The sequence below is a fragment of the Quercus lobata genome, chromosome 10, assembly GCF_001633185.2.
Source record: "Quercus lobata isolate SW786 chromosome 10, ValleyOak3.0 Primary Assembly, whole genome shotgun sequence".
In the NCBI taxonomy this organism is placed as follows: domain Eukaryota; kingdom Viridiplantae; phylum Streptophyta; class Magnoliopsida; order Fagales; family Fagaceae; genus Quercus; species Quercus lobata.
In genome coordinates this window covers 25687744-25697437 of record NC_044913.1, presented here as the reverse complement: position 1 = coordinate 25697437, position 9694 = coordinate 25687744, and positions in this window count along the sequence as shown.

Below are 9694 nucleotides of genomic sequence, written 5' to 3'. Positions count from 1 at the left end.
TCTTTATCATCAAATCAAGACACCAATCAATTTTTTGGTGTAGATAGGGATTAAAGTTTTTGGGATCTGGAATCAAATGTTCTTCTCTGAATATGAAGTAGAAGTTAGTTATCTGTCTGTTACTGAAAAGAACAAAAAAAAGGAAAAGAAAGTATATAAGATATGAGATTTTGGAAGAAATGTAAAAAGACTTGACAACAAATTCTAAGGCAAGGTCATGACTCATGAGAGAAATATCAAATATATGTGGCTTGAGGTTGCAAGAAAGAAGGGAAATGAGGCCAGATAATCAATAATGAGAGAGAGAGAGAGATCTTAAAAAAGTTACCCACATTCAAAGGCAATGAAAAACCGCACAGAAAGGAAAAGAAGAGGTAGCGACTTTAATTGATAAGTCATGGTAATGGGGCTGTGAGCGCAGGTCTCTTACATCTTTTGGAATTGTCATTTTTGTCCATAAAGTTTAATTTTTATCATTTTAGTCTTTAATTAAATTTTAATTTCTTATCAAGCTCTTCTATTCATTATCGTTTATAAAACTAACACGATATACATATGTAATTCGACGTCATTTTGGTGGATTTGATAGTGATTTTATAGATGATAATTGACAGAATGGCCAATTTAACAAATTCTTAAAGTTTATCGTAAAGTCAAAACCTGCATAATCATGGATTGGACAAAATGGTCTTATGCCCTTTTCACCCAAATTATATGGCCTTATACCCCCTTCCCAAACTAATTAGAGAAATGCCTCTCTTTTGTAACTCGATTTTCTCATAATCAAGTTTTAAAAAAAAAAAATAAATAAAATCTAGAACCCTATAGTGACGTTTTGTAACTCGATCTAGAATTTTACAAAACACCACTATAGATCCTTAAAAATGTCACTATAGAGTTTAACTCAATTTTTAGAAAGTCAAATTTCAAAAGATGAGCATTTTCCTAATTAATTTGGGAAGGGGGACATAAGGCTATATAATTTGGGTGAAAAGGATATAAGGCAATTTTGTCCGTCATGGATTCGTTCATTTTCATAGGCAAGATTTACCATAGAGATAAGTTGTGTATAGTCCTTTTCTTTTTTTCTTTTTTTCTTTTTTTTCTTTTTTTTTGGTAAAATAAGTTGTGTATAGTCATAGATTCATTCATTTTCATAACTAAAACGTGAAGATTATTTAAGTGCATCGATCTTGTTGGTGATGACGATGACATTTCATCTCAACTGGTAGCTTTGAATGATGACATGGCAGCTTAATCAAGGTGTGGGAAATTTTGCTCAATCAAATTCTCGAAAACAACAAAACTTTGTCAATTTATAGGGAATATATTTAATTCAACCTACTATTACAGAGATCTCCGAATTCAATCCCTATCATCACAAGATAGTCTTCAAAATAGAAGGAGACATTGCAATTCAAATTTGGAGCCCAATCTACAATGACATAGTAATCCACTCCCATAGTCCCATAGGCTGCTTAAAAAGGAAGCGAAGCCTCCAAAGAAGGTATACATACATGACCCTACATGAATATTGACACACCCCAAACGTGTAAGAATAAATTGTCTCATTTGATAACGTGTAAGTTTCCTAATTAACTCCAACTTTGATGGGCAAGTGGAGGTTATAGATACAAGAAATTCGGTCCATCTCTCTACTTATAAAAAAGACATTTAGCCACCCCATCAAATACACTGAATAATTAAAGAGAAAAAAGGGTGAAGAGAGAGAAACCAATCCTATAAGAATTAAGTGCCTTTTATGCTAAGACTTGATCTTAAGAAGAGTTTAGCAATGGATCAAGGTAAGCTTTATAATTTATTTGTGTAGTTGTGAAATCATGATAATTCAAGATCCTAGAATTTATATTATGGTTGTTTATAATCTAACAACATAAAAGAAAACATTTACATGACGGTCCTCTGATTTCCTTTATCTCCTTTTGCATGTGTTCACACTGAAAAAAATTAGAGACATGTTGACTTAAGCTGTGTCTGGAGAGAGGTTTGAGCTTTTATGTTGATTTGGCCGGTATGGATGCTAATTTAAAATTTGGGTTGTAGATCTTCTTCAATATATGAGAGAGGAAGATTGTTGAGGTGCATAAACTGCAACTAATTCCAATCCACATGTGATTTTTTTCTCTTTAACCAGCTTGTTAGACAAGCATCCTAAGTTGGAAGAATTTTATTGGGGATTGAGGATTGGAGGATAAGGCTACGTTTGGCAACATGTAAAATATTTTCAGTGCAAAATATTTTTAGATAAAAATATTTTTGGGAAAGGAAAATATTTTCAAGTGTTTGGCTGCATTATGAAAATTGTTTTGGAAAATGTTTTCAAGTGTTTGGTTGCATTCTGAAAATGCTATTTTTCTACTAGTTTCTCACATTTTCTCAGCTATTTTCTCAGCTTCCAAACAAATTTTATAATAGAAAATTTCAGTATATAAACTACAAGAAACAAAAATCAAAACAAAACCATTCATTAAAATAAAAAATTTGGTCAAACTAAGAGAGGGAGGAAGAGAGAGTGATTGAAAATTGAGGGAAAGAGAGAGTTAGATCGAGAAAGAGAGAGATCGGTCATGGGCGACGAGACTTGTCAAGCGGTGGCAAGCTTCAGGCCGCAATGAGATTGAGACAATGAGAGTTTGATCTAAAGGGCGGCAGAGGCGCAATCTTGGCGATGCGATCTGGGGTGTGATCTTGGCAACGCGATCTCGACGATGCAATTGGGGGTTGGGGCAATGGTCCATTGCCGAAGGTGTGTGCTTCTAGCTCACTCTGTCTACTCACTCTGTCTCTCTGTCTCTCTGTCTCTCTGTCTCTCTCTCTCTCTCTCTCTCTCTCTCTCTCTCTCTCTCTCTCTCTCTCTCTCTCTCTCTTCGAGTATCTGAGTCCAGAAAATCATTTGAAAGTAAATGAGATGTGTAAATGATTTTCTAGGTCAAAAGGCTTATTTTACAGTCAAAGTTTAAGATTTTCAGTTTGATTTCATTTTACATGTGCACCCAAACACGCAAAATATTTTCTCAATTTCATTTACACCCAAAACAAACACAGTCTAAGTATCGGTTTGGTTGGAGTGAGAACTAGAGGGATAGAAAACATATGGGAAAAAAGTGGAGAGAAAACACATTTTTCTATTGTTTGGTTTGTTATCAAAAAAAGGGCATCAAACCAAAAAGTCAGTTTTACCCCTCCAGTAACGTTCATAGCCATTCTCTCACCCTTTTTTGTCCCATTCAAATTTGGTTATCTTTTCCGGAGTCTTTTGGGTTAATATTGCAAAATCTGAACTTAATTTGCGTTATAGGTACTGTTTGAACTTAATTGGGGAATTGAGGAAAGAGAAATAATTTCGGCAACAGTATTGCCGAAATTCAACAAAAGTAGGAGAGAGAAAGAGAAAAAGTTGGAGAGAGAAACAAGAGGAATTTCGGCAATGCTGTTACCGAAATTCCTCTGCCCAAATTCCTGCCCGGTCCTGTGTAAAAAAGCGCAATGCCATTGTCGAAATAGGAAAAAAAAAGAAATTTTTTTTTTGGTAATTGTGGCAATGGCATTGCCGAAAATGGGGGAAAAAATTGAATGGAATTATGGCAATGTCATTGTCGAAAATGAGAGGGAAAAAAAAATGTTGTTGCCAAAATCTGGGAAGAAATTTTAAAAAAAGTGTTACGTTCACAATATTTTTATAATACTTTCACAACAAATCACAGGTGATTAGTTATTATTAGTTCAAATTTGATTTTAACACTGAGATTACTTTTTTAATCTAATAATAAAAACTTGTCACTTAAAATTTGTTGTAAAAATATTGTAAAAATTGTGTGTACCTATCATTTCTTAAAAAAAAAATAAAAAATAGAATTGTGGTAATGGGATTGCCAAAATAGGTGTAGAAAATTTTCATCTATTTCCACAATGCCATTGCCCAAAAAAAAAAAAAAAAAAAAAAAAAAAGAATTGTGGCAATGGGATTGCCGAAATTCCCATTGCCACAATTCTTAAAAAAAAAAAAAGAGAGAGAAGAATTGTGGCAATGGGATTGCCGAAATTCCCATTGCCACAATTCTTTTTTTTTTTTTTCTCTCACATTTTCGGCAATGGCATTGCCGAAATAGGTGAAAATTTTCTACACCTATTTCGGCAATCCCATTGCCACAATTCTTTTTTTTTTTTTTTTTTAAGAAATGATAGGTACACACAATTTTTACAATATTTTTACAACAAATTTTAAGTGGCAGGTTGTTATTATTAGATTAAAAAAGTAATCTCAGTGTTAAAATCAAATTTGAACTAATAATAACTAATCACCTGTGATTTGTTGTGAAAGTATTATAAAAATATTGTGAACGTAACACTTTTTTTTAAATTTCTTCCCAGATTTCGGCAACAACATTTTTTTTTCCCTCTCATTTTCGACAATGACATTGCCATAATTCCATTCAATTTTTTTCCCCCATTTTCGGCAATGCCATTGCCACAATTACCAAAAAAAAAATTTCTTTTTTTTCCTATTTCGACAATGGCATTGCCGCAATTGCTTTTTTACACAGGACCGGACAGGAATTTGGGCAGAGGAATTTCGGTAACAGCGTTGCCGAAATTCCTCTTGTTTCTCTCTCCAATTTTTTCTCTTTCTCTCTCCTACTTTTGTTGAATTTCGGCAACACTATTACCGAAATTCTTTCTCTAGTGTTGCCGAAATTCTTTCTCTTTCCTCAATTCCCCAATTAAGTTCAAACAATACCTATAACGCAAATTAAGTTCAGATTTTGCAATATTAACCCAAAAGACTCTCTTTTCCGTCCTATCAATTTTATGATCTTAACACTTTTTTTGGGTCTTATCTAACACCATCTAAAGCATCTTTTTTTTCAACTTTTTCCTTCTTCTTTTTTATTAATATTTATTATCTAAAATATACCTTTATTTTTCTTTTATTTTTAATATTCATTTTAACTAATTTTGTTAATTACAATTTTTTATTTATAAAAATTAATCAATAAAGAAAGAGGTTAAATTAAGATAATCATTATGATGTTTCACTTGTATAATGTATCAAAATTACTTCTTATATATATATATATATATATATATTATGTAACCATGTAATAGGAGCATAGAAGTAAATTTATATCATCTTTTTTATTCTCTAACTTTTTTTTTTCAACCAAAAATAATAAATTTATATTAATTTTCTATCATTTACTTTTCCATCCTCTTAGTTAAACATAGCCAAAGAAAAGACTATTATAAAAAGGAAAAAAAAAAGAATAATATAGAACATTTATTTACTATTAAAGTAATAATGAAGCAAATTCTTTAAAACCTTCTATCAATAAACCCCTGCACTACATAATTTTCATAAAACAGCTTGATCACTTCATTTTTTCCTAAATGCTCTTAATCCAATTATAGGCCTCCAATCCTCGCAGATCTCGTGTGTTCAAATGACATCACATGGCCACTATTGTATTAAAAGAACAGTTTTGATATTTGGACTTTGACGTAAAAGTAACATACATTTATTTATATTAAGACGTTGACGTTGGACCCCATGACAATGAAGATTTCTTTGAAGATTATTTTATAACTTTCGTCTAGGGTAGAATTTTATATCTTAGTCCTAAAATGTTATTGGGGGCTTAATTTCTTGTCAAATTAGACTTAACTTTTTTTGTTAGTGTATTAGTTAGATAGGGACCGGTTAACATTAAACATTCATTTTAAGAAAGTTTTTCAATTTCCTATAAGAATTTTCTTACAATAGTTTACTAATATATGCACTAAGGGCAAGCATTTACATCTGGTATCTTCAAATTATTCTATTTTCCCGTCTCAAAAATTACTTTATCAATTATATCATATTATTTTATAACACACCTAACATTCTAACTTTTATTTTCCTATATAACACATTAAAATAATATATTTACACAAATATACAACACAACTTTGATTTTCGAGAGTGAAAGAGATGCAAACAGTGAAAGGGAGAGAAGTGGGAATAAAATATATTAAAATCTTATACCATTTTGCTATGATATCATTATAAATTTATGATGATATTATAGCATTATTGTAAAAAAGTTTTGCAATTAGAAGGCCAGGTAATGGGTTTGTTTTGTGCTTTAATGCTAAAATTCACTGACATATACATTTTGCAAGACTCAATGCCAATGCTTGGATCCCCAATGAAAAAAAGACTCTGAAATTTTATCCAATAGAGATATCTATATACTAATGAGTGTATTAATTAAATCTCAAATATTAGACAATAAATAAAAAGTAATTTTTTACCAAAGAAAAAAAAAATCTTTTCAATGATGTGGCAATGACTATTTGTTTTTCTCAGTTTCAGAGTGTAGAACTCATTAATTTCCCACACACATATGTTGAAAGAGCAGTCTCTCTAGCTCTCTCTAAAAACAAAATGAAATAAATAAAAAAAAAAAAAAAAATTGTTGGAAAGTGATTTGTTTTTAAAGCTTCTTAGTTGCGCTTCAGACCATCTTCCTCCATTGTGCTTTGCGATGAGTCTACTCCATTTCAGGTATGATAATTCTCTAAAAACTTTAATTCTTGCTCTACTTTCCTTTTATTTTGTTCCTGAAACTTAGCTCTTATTATTATTTTTTTTTATAGCTTTTTTAAAACAAATTCTCACCATCACTTTCTTTGTTTTTGTTCACGTCAACACTTTTATATAATATAAAAAAATTTGTAAAAAAAATTAAATAAATGTATAACTAATTACTAGTAAATAAATTTATACTCAAATTTTATTTAGAGATATTAAATATATAATTTTATTAAAATTTTTAGTTATAACTTTTTAATATTTGGTTGTTTCACTCAATAGATAATGTTTATTCTAGTTGTATAGTCATTAAATAATACAAATGGATTTTAAGTGAAAAAAAATACCAAAATTTTAATAAATCTTGTATTAATATTTAAAATATAAGAATATGCTCCACGTAAAGTAATTGTCATAAGCCCCACAATACAAGCCACAATCAGAATCTTCTTAAAAAATGCTTTTACTTTTCTTTTTCTTTTTCTCTTTAGCCTATGGATTGGTTTGAAAATAGATATTAGTGTTTATCAGTTTTTAAAAGGTTTTTTTTTTTTTTTTCCTCTTCTTTTTGAACCTATGAGACTATTCTCCATGATGTAGCTTAAGTAACACTTTACCTTTCAATAATCACGCCTCTAACTTTCACATATAAAGTTAATCTGGTCTCTCTGAATATAGATTTCAGATACCAAATGTGAAATGGCTGAGTTTAGAAGGAAAATGGAATCAATGATTTGATGAAAACTGTACGGCAGGGGAAAAAGAGTCCACTTGGGGTGATGGTGAAGGGCCCCAACGCCAGTAGGCTACAAATGTTAGGATTTGGATCCGGTGCAATATCCTACCCCCTAGGGTATTGCACCAGGTGCAATTACACCATATTCACTCACATCAATTTTTACCATTTAAAATTTTTTTTTTTAATGGTTGAGATTGAATTTTTTTTTTTTTTTTTTTGAACTTTCAATCTCAACTGTGTATTACTATTGCATCAGTAGGTATTGCCCCTGATCTGAATCCCAAATGTTTTTAGCTTATGATTCTGATCCTATCCAATAATTGCATGGTGTAATTCCATAAAGTTGTGAAGTGTAAAAGTTTGAAAGGTTAAAAAATAAAAAGTTCAAAATGATTAAAAAAATTTCTAATCTAAGATGTAAGAGCTAAGATTAAAAGTGAATTTTTATATGTAAATCTTGCCCATCGATTCATTATTGCATTGCATCGAATCTGAATCCCCTAACCTAAGGAAAAGTTTGGTGACACTTTGTCACCAATTTTGTCATCGGTGTTTTTTTTTTGTGTTGTGATGGATTTTAGTGAGGTCAATTTGTGAGAGAGTATGTTAATTCTTATGTAGAAAGACTGTTAATCGCAAAATTCCTTAACTTAAATAACTCTAAGCACATCAAAAATTTCACATAAATTTTTGCACTCCCTCTTTTCTTTATGTTTGTGGAGTCAAATGAGTGAATAGTGGTTCTATGTGAGATAGGAAGGGCTGTTCACATACCCAAGCAAACCAACCTACTCAAAAGATTCGACTAGACCCAAACCAAAAACTAATCAATCCAATGATTGCAACAGTTAACGATAGGTTTTCTCCTTCAAAATCTGACGATGATCGATTGAGTGGCAAGTTAATTACTTCAAATCCAATGAGCTCGATCCAATTGACAAGGGGTATAGATTTATGAGGGTTATCACCAGATCTAATGAATATATGCTAAATCCAACGAGATCTCCATTAAATTTACTAAGATCTTCACTAGATCTAGCAAGATATTCATTGTTCTGGTGAGATTTCATCAAGATCCAACAAAGATCCTCTATCTTTGCCTCTCCCTGCCATTAGTTGATGTCGACCAAATTCTACCGCCACCTATGAAAAAATCGAGCTATCCAAATTGCCATTCTTTAACGGTCGATGGCAGATTTTGATATCCTCTACCCAATATGATCGAGTTGAACATAAACTCAACTCGATCCAACTCGTGTGAACGCCCCTAAAGATATGCATTTATCAAATTTTGACAACATCCCACGAGCACTCAATACTCGTGGATGAATAAGGAAAGACAAATCCCTTAAAGTATCTTTAGCATTGTTTAACGAAAAATTGTGAAAACAATAGGTCTAATGACACGACGAAATTTACAAAATATTTCACCTGACTAATCAGAATCCACCGTCCATCCAGTGAGAAAAATTGTGATATTTTTTTGTCTGTACTCTCTGGCATTGATGTGTCTGATGGGTGCTGTCAATGCTTAATCCTAGACAATTACAAGGGCCCCTCCCAACAACTCCCTACCTGTAGGACCCACTTGGCATCTTTATAGCAAGATTTGGTATAGAAATAATAGTGAGAATGGTTTTACAATTAAAGAATAACATTCATACATTTTAAGTCTTTGACGTCTCACCATCACAATTTCTGATCAACGATGTAGCCTTGGTTATTATTCCAATGGACCCAACTCTTTTATTTTTGGATAGGAATGGACCCCACTTATGAAAGGTACACGCACAAATTAAGACCCACATCATGTGGAATTATTACGTGGTATGGGTGGTGGTACCATCCTGAGATGCTTTGCTTTCTTTCACAGTTGAAGTTGGAACAAGTAAAATCAAGAAACGAGACTAATAATTATAATAAAGAACACTCGTTTGTTTGAGGGGAAAAGAAATTGGAAAAATGGGGCAAAGACCACCTTTGCAGGAGAAATGAAAGCACCATGCTAATAAAAGTCTCCTCTAGAAGAGAAAACAAAAGCTTGGACCAGCTAGACTGCTTGATGATCTCAAAGATTGGACAAATGAAAATGTAAAGTAAAACTCATTTCCAAAGTAACCGCCAAACAATGAGGAATCTCCATATTATTCAATTATTGTTTTGCTTTCAATTAGCTAGGCTATGTATGTGGAATGTGATAGATGGGATGGCTTTGTCTTCACTCCAATCTTCCAAATGTTTGTCTAACCGCATCTTCCTAAATTGCCACTCAATCTTTTTCCATTTCTTTTATTTTTCCCGTACATCCATCTGAATTTTCTTTGAGAATAAAGTAAGTGAAAACATCCATCTAAATTGCTTTG